Source organism: Calidris pugnax, unplaced genomic scaffold (genome assembly GCF_001431845.1).
Source record: "Calidris pugnax isolate Ruff unplaced genomic scaffold, ASM143184v1 scaffold187, whole genome shotgun sequence".
Lineage (NCBI taxonomy): Eukaryota > Metazoa > Chordata > Aves > Charadriiformes > Scolopacidae > Calidris > Calidris pugnax.
The window spans coordinates 1708321-1717540 of record NW_015090969.1 but is presented as its reverse complement, the minus strand read 5'-3'; the positions used below and the strand labels follow the sequence as shown (position 1 = coordinate 1717540).

General features: G+C 54.9%; 1 long non-coding RNA gene across 1 annotated transcript; it reads left to right on the top strand.

Annotated features, from left to right (window-relative positions):
- The first annotated feature begins 4417 nt into the window (after window positions 1-4417).
- On the top strand, window positions 4418-8746 carry LOC106894191. Its single transcript, XR_001413227.1, has 3 exons — window positions 4418-4555; window positions 5416-6904; window positions 7265-8746. It is a non-coding gene; the product is annotated as an uncharacterized LOC106894191 (long non-coding RNA).
- The last annotated feature ends 474 nt before the right edge of the window (window positions 8747-9220 follow it).

Here is a 9220-nt window from a genome sequence, read left to right as displayed (position 1 = left end):
TCCTTTTCTAGAAGATTCTATTATAGAAGTACCAGGATAAGATGATAAAGTTAACGAGCGGTTCCTCCTGCGTCCCCGCTGTCCCCGCTGTGCCGTCAGTCCTGCCTCTCTGTCTCCCCACACGAGCTGGATGCTGGTTTCTTGACACTTGCAGAGCAAGTGGCCACATCGTGGGTCTCCCAGACCCCCAGCTGGAGCCTGGGCACCCGGGGGGGGTCTGTGGGAGGTGCTGAGCCCCCAGGAGGGTAAAACAGGCTGGTTCCCTCGGGAGCAGCCTCACTGGGTCTGTTCCAGCAGCACCGACACCTGCAAATGACTGGGCTTTGCTGTGAAGAGAACGTTTACATAAAGGAAGGTGTTTGCTGAGATGTCGTTTTTCCTGGCGCTCGTGCAGGGAAGGGGAATGGAGGAAGGAGCTCTGAAAGGTTCATGGTCCCAAGGCTCAGAGCTCAGGCCCCCGCAGCAGATACAGCCCCCCCCTAATTTCCTTCCCTGGTGCAATTGAGTTCCTTGGGTGGCAGGATGCAATTTGTGTTGGAGTTTGGCTTCCTAGAGAAACTCTTGGCTTGTCACTCTCAAGGCACAACATGCTCCTTAAATAGCAGGCTAAATTTCTCCACCTAGCCTAAAAAAAAAAAAAAAAAAAAAAAAGTACTCCTCTGCCAAATGAAAGGACATATTCCAGTATTCTTTGTTGTTGCAACAAATTGGGTGGATACTGTCAGACTTCTGTATTCTGGGAATACTTCCAGAGCCTCTCTTTGTGTGCAAGTCGGTTACCATGTAATTGTCAACTTAAATTGCAGTGTTGGATAACTCGGCTTCGGCTCTACCATACCCTGCCCCCCCCCGCTGCGGGAGGGCAACGCGGGGGGCTCTGCTCCTTCTGCCAGCGACCGGGGGGGGCTGCGGACCCCCGGGGGTCCTGCCCGGCCGGGGAGGGGGACATTGCTGGTGGCACCTTGGCTAAAGGCATCGCTGGCCGTGGGGGAAGGAGGGGTCCCACATGGAGGGTGGTGGGGGCAGGAGGGATGGGGGGTTCCCTGCCTGCTGCCTCTTGCCCACCCCCCCCGAACCCACTCCCCTCTGCGGTGGCGCGGGGAGAAGGAGGTTGCTTTCGATGCGATGGGAATCGTCTTCGCCCTCTTCCTTCCCCTTTCGAATTGGCAGCTCGTTTTGCTGTGTTTGTTTTAGCCCGAATCCCAGTGACAATTAACGCTAGAAGGCTAGATTAAGCTGTTTTCACTTGTTTTCTTTTTCACTTTGATTTCCACCTCCTCCAAATTCTTAATCCTACTGAATATTTCATCTCTTGTAACTCCATCAATTGAGAGTCTCCCAGCGGGACGTACAGGACCAGCACTATTAGAGCTGCTTTGCTGGAGCTAATGCTCCTCAACGCCGGGCTGAGCTCGTTGCGCAATGTGTTTCAGACAAGCAAACCACAGCATCCGCTGCCGCCAGAGCCACGCGGGCCACGGGGGAGCGGGGCCGGGCTCCAACGAGAAGGTCGGTGGCTGATGAGAAAGCCCAGCGCCCCGCGTTCCCACCTCGCGCCTTCTCCACCCGTGGGCAGCTCCTGCAGGTGGGGAACCCCGGCTGTGGCCACGGGTGGGAGATCCCGCTGTAAATGTAGGAAATTTTCTGCTGGGAGGAGGTCGGTGTGGTGTGGTGTGGTGGCCACCTGGCTCCTGGCAGCCCCGGGATGAGTCAGCCAGCCCGGAGACACCCCGCACCATGTGAAAGGGGTTTGCTGGGGTGCAGAGAGGTGATGGTGGGAGATCTTGTCCATCTGCTTGCGATTACCCATCAAAAATTGTACTTCTGCCTTTTTTTTTTTTAATTGTGGCAACCCTTCCCGGGATGCCTTTGGACATGTTGCTGGGTTTTCACCCTAAACTTACACTGTTGACAGAAGAACTTTCAGAAAGGGAACTTGTTTTCCCTCCCTGTCAGAAAGGCATTTTCCAGCTTGAAGGAGCCTGGGCTGGCTCCGCATGGGGCTGCCCCTCAGGATGGACACGGTGCTGATTCTGCTGCTTCTCAGGACTGGGAACGAAAGCTGGGGAGAAGGAGTGTGCTCTCCAGCCTCAGGGCCATGCTGGGGGCTTTGCAGCTCTCTGTGTCCCCGTGCTCTCGTGGTTCTATCCCCCCGGGGTGGCTGGTGTGTGTAGCTGTGCCTTTTACCACCCAAATCACCGCTCCATGATACCCTGAACAGTCTGCAGGGCCGTTTCTCTGGGAGGAGTGTGCCTGCTCGCACGCCTGGCTGCTTCTGACATAAAGCAGGGACACGGCAGGCTCTGCCAGCAGGTCCTCTGAAGCCTTGCAAAGCCTGGGTGCTCTTCACCCGGTCCCCCTGTTCCTCCTGCAGAGCCCCCCAAAGCGCCTGCAGCCTGGATGGGAAGAGCTCTTCTTCCCCAAGCGCCAGCAGCCGGCTCCAGGAGCCTTTGCCAAGGGAGCTGGGGTGGCATATGTTCTCTCTCAGAGCAAGGTTACACTCACGGCTCATTAGAAGTGACTTTCCTCATTTTTGGGGCGCAGGCGGAGGAGCTGGGTGCCAAGCTGGCAGCGCAGGAGGGGGAGCGGGGAGGGAGCGCTGGGGGAGGCTCCGGGGCAAGTTTGCTCTTCCACTTCTGGCCTCGGCTGTTGTGTTTGGGAAGCAGCACAAACCCAGCCCCAGATGCATCCACACAGCCCCCCCGCAACCACCACGGGGCTTTTCTTCAGGGTCCAGCATCCACCCCCTCCCCGAGACCTCTCCCACCTTATTCCTGCAGACGCGGAGCACGGTGTTTGCTGGGGAGCCAGGTCCCAGGAGGGGTGGGATGGGACGGAGCAGCGGGGGGACAAAAGCCATGGGACCCCAGGGCTGTGCTCCGGGCAGCCCGGATGGCTGAGGAGCTGCATTATTCCTGGGGAATTGAGCACATTCCCAAATAATGGCTCGGGTGGTTTTGCAGGATCTGTGGCCCATACTAATGGCTCATTGCTGAACCATAAGTGGTTGTGTTATACTTGGGATTTATTGGAGGCCGAGGGATTAATTTCCTGAAATATATGGTCATGATGTTGAGGTTAAATTAAGATCTCATTCAAAAGGATTCTTTTTATTATATTTAATTTGTAACCCCTTTTCTATAGCCATTTTACAGTTACTCCTCCCCCTCCCTTAAATGTTCAGTGTCATGTTTCCAGGAAGAATCTTATTTCATGCAGACTAATAGCATTTTTCAGTATAACCTTTTACAGTTCCTCACCGTTCGAGTTACTCTAGTCTCGGTTGTTTATACACAACAAGGTCTTAAATCCTCTCTCAGAAAATAAAGATGTTGATGCAAAAGCAACAAGAGCTTCTGGCAGAGCTAAAATCCATCCGTTCCCTCCTCCTTCCCCACATGCCACCCCCTTCAATCTGCTGTAACTAAAAGCCCTTTTACTTCAGCGCTCAAGCACTTTGATAAAACGCATGTTGAGTAAATCTTACATGACATTTTTACTCTGGGTGATATGTATATAAAGTTGAGCTGGCTCAGTGCTAGCCTGGCTTCACCCTTCTTCATGATGCCATTATTAAACTGGTAAATTAACTGTGGGAACTGGTGCTAGGAGATGCTGGAGGTGAGGGGGAAGGGGATGAGGCATCAGGAAGGAGGAAGGGATGGATGTGACCACCAGCTCTGGGGCAGCCAAGGGTGGGAGTGGGGCAAAGGAGCATCATCCAGTGCTCCCTCTGCTCCTTGTACTGGCCCTGCTGCTGCCTGCCCTGGGGACGGGAGAAACAAACCCTCTGCTCTGGTTGTTTTCAACAAATTCCCCCTGCTGTGGTTGCTTCCAGCCTACAGCCAGCAAGTGTCCCTGTTCTGTGCCTGTCCTTTTGGGGACACCTGCAATGCCAGGTTCAGGGCTGGCCCCAAAAAGGCACCCTGTTTTTACCAGACCGACCCAAAAGAGAAGTTGTCCCCACGCAGCAGGAGACGTGCTGCCTGCAGGAGCTCCTTTCTAGGTCAGGATGAGGAGCTCATTGCCGCGGCTCTCCCGAGTGCCAGTGAGGGATGGGGAAAGGGCTGGCTCGCTCCACGGGGCTCCTCTTGAGAAGAGTGGCCTCAGTCCCTGGGGTCTGGGTGAGGGAGAAGGACAGGCACTGATTTTGCCCAAGAGACAGGGTAGCTCCAGAAAACAAATCCTTTAGTTCCCAGAGCTAATTTCCCACTCTGGAGGACAAACCCCCAACTTTTGTCTGAGCGTTTGAGATGTCCAACACATGGTGTACAGAACACGCGTCCCTGGTGTGGTGGGAAGGGGCCGGTGGTGGTGCTCGTGGCTGGCTGTGGCTCGTTGTACGTTGCTGCTTCACTGGTTGAGATGGAGCAGCAGGGTGTGAGATGGTCTCTGATTCCTCCCAGCACCCGGTGGAGCTCAGGCTGGACCCTGCTCCGACACTCCCGGCTCCCCTGGTCCAGGTGGCACCTTCCTGGCACCTTGAAGGTTGGGAAACAGCCGTGTCCTTCCTTTTTCCTAAATGAATTTTTCTCCCCAGGAGCCAGAGCAGTAGGTGAGTGCCCCTGCGTGCAAAGCACAGCGAAGGAGGGATGAAGCAGCAGTCTGGGAGGAAAAAGGGGGATTTTATTGAGAATGGGCCATGCTGGAGGAGGCAACCCCCAGCCCTGGGCAAGCTGGGGGCAGAGGGCTGGCCAGGCTGACCTGGGCAGCTGTGACCAAGAAGGTCATTAGGAAGGTGATTTGGGGGAAATTCTTTGGTGTGAGGGTGGTGAGAGCCTGGCCCAGGTTGCCCTGAGAAGCTGTGGCTGCCCCATCCCTGGAGGGGTTCAAGGGCAGGTTGGAGGGGGCTTGGAGCAACCTGGTCTGGTGGGAGGTGTCCCTGCCCAGGGCAGGGGGGGGCACTGGGGGGGCTTTAAGGTCCCTTCCAACCTGAACCATTCCACGATCCTATGATTCCATGACCACCCCAGAGCAGACATGCCAGGGGCAGCTTGAGCAGGGTGCAGAGCGGTAGGATCCCCCTGCAGCCCCAGCAGAGCATCCTCCTGCTGCTCCCAGTCCCCCCGAGACCCTAAAGTTTGTCCTGCAGTGCCCCTCGCCCTGGTTCAGAGCCACGCCATGCTGACGAGGGGTCCCAGAGTGGGCCCAGCATCACCCCCAGTGGGAAGCCCCACATCCCTCTGGGTGCACCAGCACCACCAGTAACCCCATTCAGCATGACATTCCCAGCCCGGTTTCCCCGAGCAGCCTGTCCGGCACTGAGCCACCTCCCCAGCCCTGGCTTCTGTCAGCTCTGTCTTCTGCGGGGATTTTCTTTCTTTTTTTTTTTTTTTTTCAGTTTTTTTTTTTTTTTTCTCTCCCCCTCCAGAAGTGCTGATGGACAAGTTGAGTAACCGTATCTGCTTGTTACAGGACATCTTGAGGCTGATTGCGGAGGTCAGGACTCAACTGGAAAGACCGCAGCGGGTTGCTGACTGGCATCCACGGTCCAGATAAGATAAAAACAACTGATGACAGCAGGGAAGTGAAACAGTCATCTCAGCACTTGGATTAGTGCCCGGCAAAGAGGAAGGGAAAAAAAAAAAACAAACCCGAGGAGGGCCGGTGGGGAGGGGAAGGGGGTGGAATATGTATTAGAATAGAAACTCTGGAAAAAGCTATCAGGAGGCAGCAGATTTGGGTGTTAAATATTTATGAATTAGCGGCACTTGTCGCGTTCTCGCTGAGCGGCGAGGTTTGCAGGACGGGGCGCCCGTGTGGCTGCGAACACGCCGTCACCGTCACCGTCACTGTGCCACCATCACCATCACCGTGCCACCACGGCAAACCCTGGCGGTGGGAAGGACAGAGGGACAGAGGGACGGTGGGATGGGAGGGAAGGTGACCAGCTCTGGCAGCTCCAGCGCTGCCGAGACCGGCCGTGGCTCAGGATAAATCCAGCTGAAGAGGTGGAAGGATAAATGAGGTGCCATAAAAGTGACAATTATTATTCAGAAAATTCTGCTGAAGAGCACTGGAGTAATTAAATCATAATTGCTTATTACTCAGCTGAAGTGACATTGTAAGTGGCTGAAGGTCTGTGACGAGGAGAGGGAAGGGGGGGTCTCGGCTTTTCTGCTGTGCTTTGTCTTCGCCTCCGTCCTGCTGTGGATTTGTGCACCCCCCACGGCAGCTGAGAGAAACCCCGGCCCTCAGTGAAGGTCGAAAGTCCCCCCTGAGCCCATAAAGCCCATTTTCAGCCCATTTTCACCCCATGAGCTCAGCGTTATCGGCTGCTGCAGGACAGGGAGCCGGGGGCAGCTTTGCCTCCCAGGGCAAGAGGTGCCCGAGCGCCGGTGAACTTGCCCAGCCCAGGTTGGCCATTTACTCCTGGGCTGGAGGACCTTTGGGTTGGGCTGATCTGCTAAACTCTGAGAGCTTTACAGGAGCCGTTCCCCACCGCGAGACAAAGAGCCTGCAAATCCTGTAAGCGCTTAATTACGCAGCGATGTTTATGGAACGTTTTAAAGGGCTCCTGTAATTTGGCAGCACGGAGGAGATGTGGAGTCGAGGTTTGGAAGCGTGAGCTTTCCCAGCACGTCACACCACGGTGGGCTTTCCCTTCGCCAGCCAGGTTGGGATGATAAACTGCATTTTCAGCTTTAGGTAACATGTTCTGAATAGTGGTGGAGTTTTTCTTCCCAAGTGGCTCTGTGTTTCACGTTCTGAAATATTCTGAAACGAGGTCACCTGGCACTTAAGGACAGCTGAGCATCTCTTATTTATATTTTTTTTTCACCCCTTTTTGCTGTTTGGCAGGCAGGGAGAGCTGCCCGTACCTTCCCACCCACCCTTCCCATGGGAGCATCCGCGCCGGAGAGCGAAGGACCAAACCGTGGTGGCACCTCCCTGCGATGCTCAGGTCTGTGCTCTCCTCCCATCGCACCCCAGGGGAGCTCTCGGGGTGGGAAGGGAGAAGAGGAAAAGGGCCCATCACTCTTCCTGGCTGCTTGACTTTGTTCTGCTCCAGTTCCAGCTGGCAGAACAAGGTCCGCGGCTCAGCAATGAGAATTGGGCAGGTTTTGCTGGGGAAAAGTGCTAGAAATGATGGAAAAGAGCATCCCTTGTGCGGCGGTCTCGAGGATCACCCCGTGCTCACCGCACCACGTGCTCACGGGAAGCGCCAGCCTCCAGCCCTTCGAGGAGCAGAGGAGCTGGTTGTCTTTCCACCTGGCGTATTTATTTTTATTATATTATTATATTTTTTTTTTTTTCCAAATAGCTGTAAAATGAGTCACCTGGCACGGCAGCAGAACGCAGCCCACCAGCGAGGAGAGCGCTGAGGAGCTGCCAGGGAATCTGCTGCCAATAAACCACTCGTGGCTTCAGACGGGCTCTTGTTTCGGGGCTGGCCGGAGCCAGCTGGGAGCCGAGCCCGCGGCACGGTGCCAGCACCGACCCCTTCGCCGGGACCCGCCGCGGCCGCCCTGGCCGCTGCCAGCCCCTGTTTTGTCTAATTACACCGGGCTAATGAGGAGAGCACAAAAGCCGGCGGCTCCCGCGGCCCCTCTCTTTGGGCAGAGCCTGGGAGACACCAGGCAACTTGTGCTCCTCTAAAAAGAAATAGGATTATTTTTCCCCCCCTCTTGCAGCAAATCTGCAAATCATTTAGCATCCCTAAATGAGAATCATCTGTGGGTTCCTTCCCATCCTGGTGCATAAACCCAAAGCTTCACCCCATTCCCTGGCTCCGGGGACCATACAGGTGAGGGGGTGCAGCTGGGGCTCAGCATCACCCCAGGGGTGTCGGGGTGCAGGGACCCCTCTGCCCGGAGCAGGCGACTGCCCCAGCTCTAACCCACAGCCTTGGCAGGGGTTAAACAGCCTGAGGAGAGAGGGAAGGGCCCTGGTGATGCAAACAATAAAAAGTCTCCACATTCCACTGAAGTTTCTTGAGCAACTGGCATTTGCCCATAAATGTACTTAAGCAGAAAATCACCAGAAAAGTGCTATAATCTGACAGATTTTTCACAGGCTTAAATATTCATGAATTAAAAGAATTGGCAGAATTTTCTACATTATTAGCTTTCATCATGGCTACAGGAGCAGTTGGTGCACTGGCTGCTCTTCAAAAACTATTAATCTAGTCTGTCATCACAGCAGCCATTTTTTAATTAGCTACTTTACTGAACGATCTGGTGCAGTAGTGAGACTGGAACATTTAAATGGTATTAAAGTTTTAAAGGTGCCCCTTTCCATTTCCAGTCTAAGTTCTGAGACGCCGCAATAGGGAAACAAATGTGGCAGCAGGTTGCTTCCTTTCAACGGTTAAATTCTTACTTTATTTTGGAAAAAATCGAGTCTTGGAAAACCAAGCAGCTTCTACCAGGAGGAGAAATTGCTAGAAATAAATTGTTCTTTAATCCCAAGTTTGCAACATTCCTGCCCGGTGAAATCAAACCGAGATGTTTGTGGCCGAAACACCGCCCGGGTGCTGCAGAGGCGGGAGCAGGGCACGGAAACACGGGTTTGTGGAGTTTGGTTTGGGTCCCAGGGTACCACGGCCCTCGGGTGAATCCTCCTCCCGACCACGTGGGACCTGCTGCTGCATCCCACCGGGGCTCCGTGCTCCTGCCTGGAGCATCTCCTGGGCAGGCAGAGCACGGGGGTCCCGGTGCCACATCGGCTCTTGCCACAACATTAATGTGAGGTTTTTTCCCTTCTGCAGGCGTTGTTAAGTGTTTGCGGTACGTAACCCAAAGCTCTGGTGGGTTTGAAGTGGCTCTTTCCTAAAAAGAAGGGCTGTGGATGAGCGTGTGTGGGCTGCTCCTGCATCCATGCAGAGTGCTCCTATATCCGTGCAGGTGGCTCCCACATCCTTAGAGGCTGCTCCTACATCCATGCAGGTGGCTCCTGCATCCTTGCAGGTGGGTCCTCATCCATGCAGAGTGCACCTGCATCCATGCAGGCTGCTCCCATATCCGTGTGTGCTGCTCCCGCATCCTTACAGGCTCTTCCTGTGTCCCTGCAGGCTGCTCCCCGTGCACTTAGAGGCTGCTCCTACATCCATGCAGGTGGCTCCTGCATCCTTGCAGAGTGCTCCTGCATCCTTGCAGGTGGGTCCTCATCCATGCAGAGTGCTCCTGCATCCATGCAGGCTGCTCCCACATCTGTGTGTGCTGCTCCCGCATCCTTACAGGCTGTTCCTGCATCCCTGCAGGCCATTCCTGCATCCTTA